At 42.7% G+C, this 12,896-nt stretch overlaps 1 protein-coding gene across 3 annotated transcripts in view; it reads left to right on the forward strand.

Annotated features, from left to right (window-relative positions):
* ADCY8 (adenylate cyclase 8) overlaps positions 1 to 12,896 on the forward strand; it is a 225,287-nt gene that overhangs the window by 118,111 nt on the left and 94,280 nt on the right. The gene's annotated exons all lie outside the window — the stretch shown is intronic.

The raw sequence follows: 12,896 nt of genomic DNA on the forward strand, positions 1-12,896 counted from the left end.
GGGAAATATAATAGCTGCAAGTGAGGTAAAGGTGAGGTCATTCAAGAGTAGCAAGTGATTTCAAAGCCATCAATATGATGCTATTTTTATGTAGCGTGGATTTGCATCTTCTATGAAACATAGGATGGGCACCCCTGGTGGCTCAGATGGTAAAGAATCCACCTGCAACGCAGGAGACACAGGTTTGATCCCTGGTTCAGGAAGATCCCCTGGAGGAGGGCATGGCAATCTGCTCCAGTATTCTTGTCTGGAGAATCCCATGGACAGAGGAACCTGGAGGGCTATAGTCCATAGGGTCACAAAGAGTCAGACATGACTGAAGCGACTGAGCAGTGCACGCATAAGACATAGGGCTCAGTACATAAAGTGTAAATGATCGAAGAATCTAATTATTTTTTAACTATATCTTCAATACTAGACTCACACTAAACCCAGTGAGGTGCTCTTACTCTGAGAAGCACCAGAGAACTGAAGTTGACCAAAGGAGAACCGAAGTGGCTTCAGGGACGCTCCACGGCCCAAGTGCTTGGTCAGAGCATGGGCAAAATCACCTGCTCTGACGTGGGTTTTCCCTTTCATTATTTATGGCAGGCACACATAGTTGACCTTATGTAAGTTATGTGAATTCATTGCACTTTTTTAAAGAAACTTACCCAAAAATGTCCATATATAATACTTGTAAACAGCTTCTGACATGCTCTTGAGCCAAGGAAAAGCTGAAACTGCTATGAAGTAAACAGACCAAATTGATAGTATCTGGAGCTTTGTGAAGACATATAGAAGTTAATTGTTTTAATCCCCAGAACTGAATATTTCTCACTGACTTGTCACTAAGAAAAATCTGTCTACTTAAAGGCATGTGAAATAGAAAAGGTTAAAATGCTGAAAGTCTTGCCTCTTTCTTCTGCATTTGAAAGATCGACAGGGTGCTCTGAGGCCAGGGTGACCTCCATTTCCTTCCAGCTCTGTGTAAAGGAGCTGTAGATCAATGCATGGAACTCATTCCACTGGGCAAAGATGCAGGTTCAACCATGTCTGCATGCATGGCAAGAGTCGACCCTTAGGTCTTCAGTGTTCTTTTGTGAGTGTTTACTTTCCTCGCAAATTATTATGCCCACACAAGTCATCACTGATTTCAATACCTACCTCTTTCCATCCCTGAATTGGTGCGCATGGTACAATTTGCTATTATAGAAAATTACAGTCTTAAATACTTCCTGGAGTTGGTGCATGCCCCGCTGAAAGTACCATCTGTTTCCTCTGTCTATTGTTAACTTGAGCCTGAATGCTGGTTATTTTTAAAAAGATGCACACCTCACCCTGAGCACCTCAGTAACTGTGCATAAAGTTGTCTCTCTTGCTTTTATGTTTTTCCTTTTATTTTTGGTCTTTCCTTTTGAAAAACTCCATCCATTTAAGCTGATTGTGGAAATGGGGATAATTTCTGTTAATAATTGTTTTAGTCTCAGTGTGCCTATCCTTACTACTAAGAATTGAGAACCCAGAAGAGAGGCAGAGATACTTGGTTTTAATTCATGATTGACTGATCTGGTAGAATTATATAGGAATACTAGAAATATTTCTCTGCTAATTTCCTAATGATCTTAACTGATATCACAAAGATGTCATTATTAGTCAAAGATTATTATTTTTGGTGTTTAACCATACCGTGTATTTCTTAAGATGCCTGAGTTTTGCCTGTATTTACCATCTTCAGGATGAGTAATCTCAGTTTGTTTTGATGTCTTAAGACTTAAGAGCTGATACGCTGATAACCAAGTGGTACTAATAACATTTTGGAAACGATTAAGTCAATTAAAATGGTCACAGATGCACTTGTGCTTAGCTCTGGAAGTCAGTGAGCCATATGTGCAGTGCAGGGACATAGAGTGTGCCTGGAAGAGATCAAGACTGGTCTGGCTGAGCCTGTGCTCTGCCAAATCACCCGGTCAGTACTACAGAAAGCCCAGACCATCTAAGTGTTAGCTTAACACAGACAAAACATACTAATGCTTTGTTCGGGGTTTTCTAGCTAAGTTGGCCAGATGTTTTAGCTTCTATTGATTCATAAAGTATTCTTTGACGTATTTTTAATGACAGTGGTATGCCATACTGTAATCGGTGCTATATGGATAGCAGATGTTTGGATAGTTACATTCTCATGTATTCATTCATTCAATAAAGATTAATTGAGCATCTGTTTCATGCCAACTACTGCTAGAATAATAGAGAAGGAGGGACAGAGGAAAGAAACACTTTACAGATGAAGTCAGCCAGTAGTTTATATGGTTTGGGAAGACAGGGATTGTGTCTGTTTCCCTTATCACTGTTGAGTCCACAATCAGAACAATACCTGGCGAATAACAAGGCTTGTTTACAGTTTGCTAATTGAATGAATTAAACTGATTAAATGAATAAATGTGGGTAGAAAAGGAGAAGACCCAATCAAGTTTAACTTCCTGGTTTTTTGCTTAGATCTGACAGGATGGATGGTAGACCTGCCCACCAAAATAAGCAATACTGGAATGGAAGGAAACACTAAAAGCCTGGGAGAGGTCCAAGGGGAGATATCCAAAGGCTGTTGAACACACACTTCTGGAGCTTAAGCATAAAAGGATTACACAAGGGATGTGAGTCTGGTAACATTTGAGGGTAGATGAAACCATGAGAGTGAAAGAGATCATGCTAAGGAATATGCACAATAAAACAGTAAGAAAGTGTAAGACAGACATGCAGGAGGTAAAGGAGAGTCAGGATCCCATGACAGAGACAGATAGGAAGCAAAGTGACCAGAGGAGATTAGGCGATGAGGTATCATGGAAGCCGACAGAACAGAGCATTGTGAGAAGGACGAGGTGATCAACAGTGTCCAGTGTAGCCAAAAGGCCCAGTTAAAGGACGACTGAAAATTGCCAATTTGAATTGGATTGGAAAACAACATTGGCAAGAGGCAGACTTGATGCAGTGGTGAAGTCAGAAGCCAGATTGTCCAAGTTGATATGAGAGAGCTCTGGATTTCCAATAACCCCAACTCCACCCCAGTCCCCTCTCCACTACCCATTTCAGGAGTCCGTTAGTAGTTTGCAGGAGCAAGGGAAGTCACTTAGAATTATTTCTGGCCTCTATGTGAGTCTTCAGTCCCAATCTATGCCTGAAGATAATCTCTTGGTTTAGATGTTGTGCATCTTCCCAGCCCCTATATCTGTGCCCCATTGGGCTAAAATTGTTTCAGCCCACTCTTGGACACCCTAAACACTTATGCTTTTTATCCTTTACTCTTGACATGGGCAGATGTTTTGCCCACTGATTTGGTGTCCTGGCTCCCTGAACCCTGGCTCAGATACCTGTGAGGTTTCCTATGCTCTGAGCCTCTGAGTGAAATGAAATTAAGAAAACTTAGAAGGCAAGAAGCTTATGATTATACATGGACTATTGAAATGTAAGATTACAAAAGTAGAAGTAGATAGCTGAAGTACACCACAAGTGTGAACATTTTGACCTCAAGGAGGATATCCAAGAAATTTCAAGGCTAGGCTGTTGAGTGAGTCATCAACATGGTCATTGAATTTCTCAGAACAGAGACAAAATTTGAGATGAAAATGAAGACGTAAGAAAAGGGTCCTTATTCTGAAGATCATATTTTCCCCATGCTATAACTAAAATCTGTTTGTAAGCTTGAGCTCTGGTTCATTCAACTGCTGAACAGTCTTTGTCTTTGAGACGGTGAGGATCCTGTAAGGAGAAGACAGACTTGGCCCCTATCTTTCATGAGCTTATTTTAAGGGAGTAGAGAATGCAGACAATTAGTCAAAACACAAAAGTACTGAGAAGTAAATATAGATGGATACATGACTAAGGATCAAATAGAATTTACTGCAGACTTACTACGTCAAGAGATCTCTGAAAATTTTACATGAGTGTTGAAAGAACCCTGCATTTGAATGACCTGGAAAAGGACATTATGTATAGTAGGAACAGCTTGTGCAAAGACCCTGGGTGGGGAAAAAAGTTTGGTGTGTTAGAAGAGCAAAAAGGCCCAAGTGACTAGAGCATAGTGAGTGGGGAAGGAAGGAACACAAGATGAAGTTAAAGGAGACAGAGGCTGAACTTGAAAACCTGGTTGACTTTGGATCTTATTCTAGGGAAGTGATAGAACTATTTTAAGCTGGCCAGTGACATGATTTGATTTATATGTTTAAAAGATCATTCCAACTGCCTGTGGAGAATGGATTGTAGGGAGCAAGAATGGACTCATTAGACAAACAGCATTTTTACTTGTGATTTATAAGAGGATATCAAAGGTTGAAGCTTTTATGTCTCTATAAAGTGCATTGTGTGAGGATATGAATCATTTTAACTTGATTTTGTGTGTGTGTGTTTTATTGGAGTATAGTGGCTTTACACTACTATGTCAGTGTGAGCTTCTGCTGTACAGCAAAGTGCACCAGCCATACAACTTGATTTTTATGACAGGTGATATGCCAAGAGAGGTGGAGCTATTCTTTTAGAAGCAAACCCCCTTTTAAAGCCTGGGTTCTCTCCCCCGTTTATTGAGAAATCATCACCATTGTCCCATCCCTCCTTTTCACATTGATCATGACATCAGAACCTAGGCATTTTTCCATTACTCCTCTAGACCTTTTAAAAGAATCACTGGTGGGGAGAGTACAGATTTGGTACTTCTGTTATATATATTAGTTGTTTCTGTACAGGAGACTGACTTTGGTCATTATTCATGAAGTTCATATGTGTACTGTGAAGATCGAAAACACAAATGAAATTATTTTAGATCTGCTTCCAAACCATCATAAAGCAAATGTCACAATAAAACAGGTCACACCAATGTTTTGGTTTCCCAGTGCATACAGGTTATAGTAACAGTATACAGTCATCTATTAAACGTGTGATAACAGTATGTCTTAAAAAATGTACATACCTTAATTAAAAAACATGTTTTTGCCAAAAAAGATAACCATCACTTGAGCTTTCAGTGAATCATGGTAGTCACAGCACAGATCACTGATCACGGATCACAGCAGATGTAATGCAGTAGTGTGAAATATTGTGAGAATCACCAAAATGTGACAGAAAGACACCAAGTGAGCAAATGCGGTTTTAAAAACATGGCACCCATAGACTTGCCTGAGGCAGGGTTCCACAAACCTTCAATTTGTAAAAACCACAATATCTACAAAGTGCAATAAAATGAAGTGCACTAAAATGAGGTATGCTTGTGCTCCACACAACAAGACAGACATTAAATGCATTTCCTTACCAGGAACATAGATAAACACCCATGGCGTCACTGACACTCATAGAAGTGGAGAGTCTGGGGCCGGGTACCACGTGGGGAGTGTTGCTCAAAGTCTTTGCGTTTCATTCCCACATCAGTCTTACTGGGTCAGTTTGATGTGCCTGCTTTACAAGTGACAAAATTGTGATGTGAGAGATAAGTTCATTCCCTGAAGGGCATATAGTGAGTGAACAACAGAAGTAAAACCAGAACCCGGTCATGTCTGATTCTGAAACCTTCATGCTTTGAATCAGGCTGCATTGCCTCCTCTCTGTGTCCTGAAGATGGATACCAGGTTTCTACCGTCTACCTTGTTTCCTGGTCAGTCAATCTTAAAAGGTCGTGTGTGTGTGTGTGTGCACGTGTATGTGTCTTCACCCTCTGAAGATGACTCACTTTCTCGGCAGGCATATTTAGAAATTTTCTGTGAAAACTCCAGAAAAGGACCAGCTTTTCCTCCAGGTAGTGTTAGCAATACCCCTAACATCTCACTCCCTGAAAGTCCTGATGTGATCATTGTTGGCATGGAAAGGGTTAAGCAGGAAAGCCTCTCATGTCTATGCAGTAATAAAACAAGAAAGGAACCATTTGATTTAGTTACACTTAGCCTAGAGAACCTTGACTCCAGAAATGTGTAGGGAGTGAGGCTAGCCATGGTTGAAAGCAGGATATAAGAGCATATTTATGTTATTATGTTTTTATCAGTCCCAGCTGGGACTTCTCTTAGATCCTGTTTTCTGTAGCCATTGAAGAAAAAAAAAACTCTCATCTGATTGCCTTGCTTATCAAAGCCATGTGGACTTGATGTTGAGGGCCCGTTTTCTCATAGTAAGCCGGTTAGCCCTGTGTGTCTCCTAGTCTTGGGGCAAATTTCTGCAGGACCTCAAATTTGCCCCTTCATAGTGGGAACGGCTGGAACAGAAACTCAAGAGAATGGAGTCCTGGCCCTGATTCTCCGCATACTATTGCAAGGCCTGGGCCACCACGTCTCCCTTCCAGGCCTCAGGGTTCTCATCTGTGCAAAGGCAGAACTGGACCAGATGGTCCCATGACTTTTCTCTCAGCTCCAACACTGCCCCTTCAGTTTGTCAGCCTCAGACACACGTTGGAAGTCTGTGGCTATACTGGTGAGTTACCGACACTTCAGAACACTCAAAGCCCAGAGAACAAATAATTCACTAGGAATTATTTGCAATGATGGGAAGTAATGGGAATACCCCTTGTTTACAGTTTTCCTGGTATAACAGTTTAGCGTAACTGTCATCTAATAAACTGTCTTAAAATGTTAATACCAAATCAGAACCAAGAGTTAAAGCAAAAAAAAAAATTATTGAGATGAAATTTCATCTAACTAGGGGATGAAGTCTGCCCTTTCTCTCAGTGTTCTGGATAATTGCATTTTGATTAAACAGAGGGGGGGAAACCAAACATCATTATAAACATCATCACACTTTGCTATTTTTCAGGCAAAATAACCATTCAAGCAAAATAATCAACATGACCATTGTATTCTCCTGTCAAGACATACTGATCACTAGGGTTTGATTTCTTTCCTTCTTTTTCTCTCTGAAGGTGGTATGCAAACTAAGTGGCCGAGCCCTTCTTTTTGCATATGAAAGGCCAGAAGACAAAGAACACTCTTAATTCAAGCTCATTTTACTTTAGCATTTGACTTGGGCAAGTCAATCCCCCCAGAAGTCCATTTGTTTCCTCATTCATGCAGCCATTGATTATTCAACTACTTAATGAACTATTATTTGCCAAGCTTTGTACTGGTGCTGAGGACAGGAAGATGCTGAAAGAGGTCCAAGCTGTCTGGGAGCTTACAGTCCAGTGGTATTACTAGCAGGTCATCAGGCTCAGTGGACATTGTTCTCATTCTAGCAGAACTGAATAGTGATCCCAGGTAGTCAGTGAAGACCTTCCCAAGGAGGGGAGGTTAAGTTGAAATCTACAGACAAGCAGGAGTGAAGCAAAGGATGAGGGAACAAGACCCCAGGAGGAGAGAAAAGACAGGGCCATCATCTCAGCCTGGGTTTCGGCTCCTGAGGACTAAAGCACATGCTTCTCCTTCCCCTCTGAGAACCCTGACCTGAAGTTTCTACCCCTAAAAATGCCCAAAATATGCGGCAGTGGCCTTGAAGAGGAAGCTGTGTTTTCCGAGTCAGCAGCTTCTTTGACAAGCTGCTGAGTATCTAATTGTCTGTGTTCAGGCTTGGTATAGAGGAAGCCACAGGCAAACTTTCCTCCATAGGTAATTTCTTTTGAACCACTTTTTACATCAGATTAAGCTTTGATGTTCATTGGATGGGACATCTGCAGGCTTTGGGGATAGACACGATGATAGGTTCTGGACATTTCCCTGAAGTCCATCTGTACTCTTCCGGTAACGTGGTTTGTACCGACAACAAAACTCCCCAGGCTGCTCTTAGTCCTGACTCTGAAGATAGCAGCTGAGTTCAGCCAGGAATTAGAGGGATCTGGTTTTTCACTCTCTTCAGAAAGGCAAATGGATTTGAAGCCATCCAGAGAGCGTTGAGTGGATTAAGTAGGCATTTTGATCCATTAACTTTGACGCAACATCCCCACTTTCTCTGAAGTTCCAGAGATAGACTAAGGTGGAAAAGATAAAGGGAGAGATGAGTTTGTGGCTCGTATGGAATTACAGCTCTGGAAAGGAGTGTATAAGTTGGCACAAGACACAGCCTGTGGCTCCCCCATGGCCAGTAGCTGGCTGAAACTTTGCTAAACTCATTGGAGTCTTCTTTCACCAGGGATTGACTAGTTGTTTCAGGAACCCTAAACATCTGAGGAACTGGACCCAATGAACGCAGTGGTAGTTTATTTTTATTTTTGATCATGCGGAGAGGCATGTGGAATTTAATTTCCCTGACCAGGGATCTTCACCAAGGGACTGCCAGGGAAGTCCCAATAGTATTTTAAATATGTGAAGATAATTGTATGATATGTTAAATGTGTGAAGGTAGGTAGGAAGAAAAAGCAAAAATCTGTTTGTTTTTTTACTTATTTCCTCAATTTGAAAAAATAGCAGTGGATTTAAGTTTTATTCATCTTGATGCCGGTTTTGCTGGGCTGAGATGTGTCATTGTAAAAGTTCTTCATTGAGTTATGTCAAGATTTTCCCATCTTTTCTCCATGAATACCTTTCATGGTTCTGACCCAGTGTGATTTATATATATCAGAGTTTTTCTTTCCACAGAAAATTGCATTTGATGTGAGTGAATTTGCACTCCCTCTTTTTAAAGTGAGTTGGCACATGTGTCATGACCCACCATTGCTACTGCTCTTCACAAGGAAACGAATCACCATAAGATGATTCAGTTCCAGCCCAGAGCACAGACCCTGGATATTTCTGTTGGCCTGGCCAGCTTCATCTCGACTATTTGTGTATGTACTTATTTTCACTTCACCCGGAGTCTACAAGGAGTTATAGTCCTAATTCCTTGGGTATTGATGGAATTTTTTGAATGACCGTCATGTTTCAAGGATCTTCAAACTACTACTGTGAATTCCAGGTTATGAACCACTAGACTTCATTGTGTCTTCCCACTCCATGACTTTTGTATCATTTTTAGCCCCTTAAAGGATCTTTTCACAGCTTGAGATGATCAGATCAGATCATATCAGTTGCTCAGTCATGTCCGACTCTTTGCGACCCTGTGAATCGCAGCAGGCCAGGCCTCCCTGTCCATCACCAACTCCCGGAGTTCACTCAGACTCACGTCCATCGAGTCAGTGATGCCATCCAGCCATCTCATCCTCTGTCGTCCCCTTCTCCTCCTGCCCCCAATCCGTCCCAGCATCAGAGTCTTTTCCAATGAGTCAACTCTTCACATGAGGTGGCCAAAGTACTGGAGTTTCAGCTTTAGCATCACTCCTTCCAAAGAAATCCCAGGGCTGATCTCCTTCAGAATGGACTGGTTGGATCTCCTTGCAGTCCAAGGGACTCTCAAGAGTCTTCTCCAACACCACAGTTCAAAACCGTCAATTCTTCGGCGCTCAGCCTTCTTCACAGTCCAACTCTCACGTCCATACATGACAACAGGAAAAACCATAGCCCCGACTAGACGAACCTTTGTTGGCAAAGTAATGTCTCTGCTTTTGAATATGCTATCTAGGTTGGTCACAACTTTCCTTCCAAGGAGTAAGCGTCTTTTAATTTCATGGCTGCAGTCACCATCTGTAGTGATTTTGGAGCCCAGAAAAATAAAGTCTGACACTGTTTCCACTGTTTCCCCATCTATTTCCCATGAAGTGGTGGGACCGGATGCCATGATCTTCGTTTTCTGAATGTTGAGCTTTAAGCCAACTTTCTCACTCTCCACTTTCACTTTCATCAAGAGGCTTTTGAGTTCCTCTTCACTGTCTGCCATAAGGGTGGGTGTCATCTGCATATCTGAGGTTATTGATATTTCTCCCGGCAATCTTGATTCCAGTTGGTGTTTCTTCCAGTCCAGCGTTTCTCATGATGTACTCTGCATATAAGTTAAATAAACAGGGTGACAATATACAGCCTTGACGAACTCCTTTTCCTATTTGGAACCAGTCTGTTGTTCCATGTCCAGTTCTAACTGTTGCTTCCTGACTTGCATACAGATTTCTCAAGAGGCAGATCAGGTGTTCTGGTATGCCCATCTCTTTCAGAATTTTCCATAGTTAAGAGCTCCATATTCATCATACATGGTAGTACCCACTCAGGTGTCCATATCTTGAGAGTACTTAGACACAGGACTGTTCTTAAGTGATAAACTCAGAAACAAACATTAGGAATAATGATAGCCAAGAAGAGCTAAATTAATTGGATCAATCTAATAAAGTGTGTGGCAGAAAAGTTAGGATAAGAGGATGTAGATGCCAGGGAGCAGCCTCTTCTTTTCCCAGTTTTGTCCTGCTATTGTTACCCCCCCAGGGTTCTTGGCCTCCTCTATATAGAGATTGATCAAAGGCCAGACACGAAATTCAGGCAAGGCTTTACTGGGGCCCCGGCTATAGCAGGAGGGAGTGAGAACAAGTAGCAGGTTCCCTTGCTTGCTCATTCCCCAAAGTGGGGGTGAGCTCGTTCCTTATACGGGATGAGGGTAGGGATGTATCCAGGGGTCTGGCCAGAAGGGTGGCTTGGGTCGTTTGTCCACCCTTTAGGTGGTGTTGTGTGCAGGGGGCATGCACAGTACCCTGCTTTTGCTACCAACTCCCTGTTTTTGCTCCTGGCTCTTCAGAAGTGGCAGTTGGGCTTTTTTGTTTTTTTTGTATCTTTTGTTCAGAATTTGCCCCAACTGCACATGCACACAGTTGCTTTTAGTCCCTTCCAGTTTCTTCCTGTTTTGCGGTTCATGGAGAGGTGCGTTCAGGTGCAAGCATTGCAGCACTGCAGCCGAGGGTCCCAGGTCCCAGCCTGTCACCCCATCTCTGTTGAAAAGTTTAGAGGCTGGATTCTTGCAGGTCAGTAATGTGAGCTCCTTGGAAGCTGAATCCAGGAAAGTATCAGTCATTAAACTTAATCAGCAAATTGTATAATAAGACCCATAGACTTATAGCACCAAATATGAGCAATTTATCAGCAACTCTTGATAGAATGTAATGGTTAGATAGCATCACCAACTCAGTGGACATGAATCTGAACAAATTCCAGGAAATACTGAAGGACAGGGGAGCCTGGCGTGCTGCAGTCCACGGGGTCTCAAAGAATCAGACAGACTGAACAACTTGATGTACTAGTTAGGTCATATTCCTCATTGAAAAGAGTTACTTCAGAACCTTTTTAAAAAGATAAAAAGTTAGGTAATTCTTATATTTAAATTTTCTGCAAATTTCTGTTAAGTAAACAAAGACATAGATATAACACACACACACTAATTTTTCCCATGGCATTAACATTTCTGAAAAACCTACATCACTGATGTTCACAAGAAATCTGAATAACTTCGGTCCTGATAGATGTTCATTTATTCATTACCTGAGCTGAAATTATCTGATCGCCAACCCAATCCATTGCCAGAACAAAGGGTCACTTGGTCAGTGGGCTGGTGGCCACCTCTCCAGCCACAGTCAATTACATTTTGGCCCAGTCATTTCAGTGCTGTGACTACTTTGATTCACACCTATCCTGTGGCTTGATAAACAAGCCATCAGTGTGTCGGTTTCTCTCGCCCCAGCTCATGAGCCATATCCAGACGGAAATCCTGCCTCCCTTCCTCAGTCCACACCATCCCGCTCACCCACTCCACCCAGTCCTGAGATGAGGTCCAAGCTGGGGTTTGCACATCTCTTCCACCCGTTACTGTGGATGTGATATTTTAAAAGCTAATAATTCAACTGGCAGCTTGCCCCCAAATCATCTAACTTCAAAGTGGCCACATCTAAATGGGCATGCCAAGTTCTGCTTCAGCCAATTCTGCAGCAGTTTAGCAACTATTTTTGATTAAAAATGGCTCAAGTGTGTAATGACAAGAGTACAATCCTATTCCCAAAGTGAGATGAGCATCTTTCTGAGAAATTCAGAGGATGAAATCAGACTTAAGGGATCCCGAATTAGTTAGCAGATGAGTCAAACAGAGCCAGACAAGCTCCTGGCCGGACAGAATCAGTGTCAGGCACCACTTGTCCTGGGTTAATCTGGCTCTGAGGTCCTTGGATCAGAGCTCCGGGACAAAATCTTGAATGCTGGAGCTTCCCTCTGTGGGCTCTGGGTAACCTTGTTTCGAGAGCTCTGCCCAGTTACCTGTAATTGTGGTCAGCCCAAAAATTCAGCCACAAATGACCATTTGCCTACCCCTCAGCTAAAGGGCAAATCCCATGGATGGAGGAGCCTGGTAGAGTCAGGTCTACCAGGCCTGGTCGTTAGGAGTCAGACACGACTGAGCGACTTCACTTTCACTTTTCACTTCCATGCATTGGAGAAGGAGATGGCAACACACTCCAGTGTTCTTGCCTGGAGAATCCCAGGGACGGGGGAGCCTGGTGGGCTGCTGTCTCTGGGATTGCACAGAGTCGGACACATATGAAGCGACTTAGCAGCAGCAGCAGCTAAACAGAGGGGCTTCCTAGGTGGCACTAGTGGTAAAGAACCCTCCTGCCAATGCAGGAGACACAAGAGACACGGTTTCGATCCCTGTGTCGGGAAGATCTCTTGGAGGAGGGCATGGCCACCCACTCCGGTATTCTTTCCTGGAGAATCCCATGGACAGAGGAGCCTAGCAGGCTACAGTCCACGAGGTCGCACAGAGTAGGACAGGACTGAAGCAATGTAGCACGCACCCAGTCCAAAGGCAACCAACACAGACACAGGCAACCGTCTGTGTCCAAAGCCAGGAGCCACTAGTTGGATGAACTGAAACAAAGAATGAGGCATTAAATGTCAGACAGAGGACCCTGGGAAAGGAACCTAGCACACCTGGGACCTAAACCCCCAAATAAGTAAACTGTTTTGATGATCTGCCTTATCGACGTTAGTCAAAAGTTCAAGAGTGAGTTTGTGGGGTTCAAATCAGCAGCAAATTGGTAAATGTTTATTGTGGAATCTGCCAGAATTTGGGATACCTTCCTGGTTATTGTTTTGTTCTCTTAATCATAAACAGTTTGAAAT

Source organism: Bos javanicus, chromosome 14, assembly GCF_032452875.1.
Source record: "Bos javanicus breed banteng chromosome 14, ARS-OSU_banteng_1.0, whole genome shotgun sequence".
Lineage (NCBI taxonomy): Eukaryota > Metazoa > Chordata > Mammalia > Artiodactyla > Bovidae > Bos > Bos javanicus.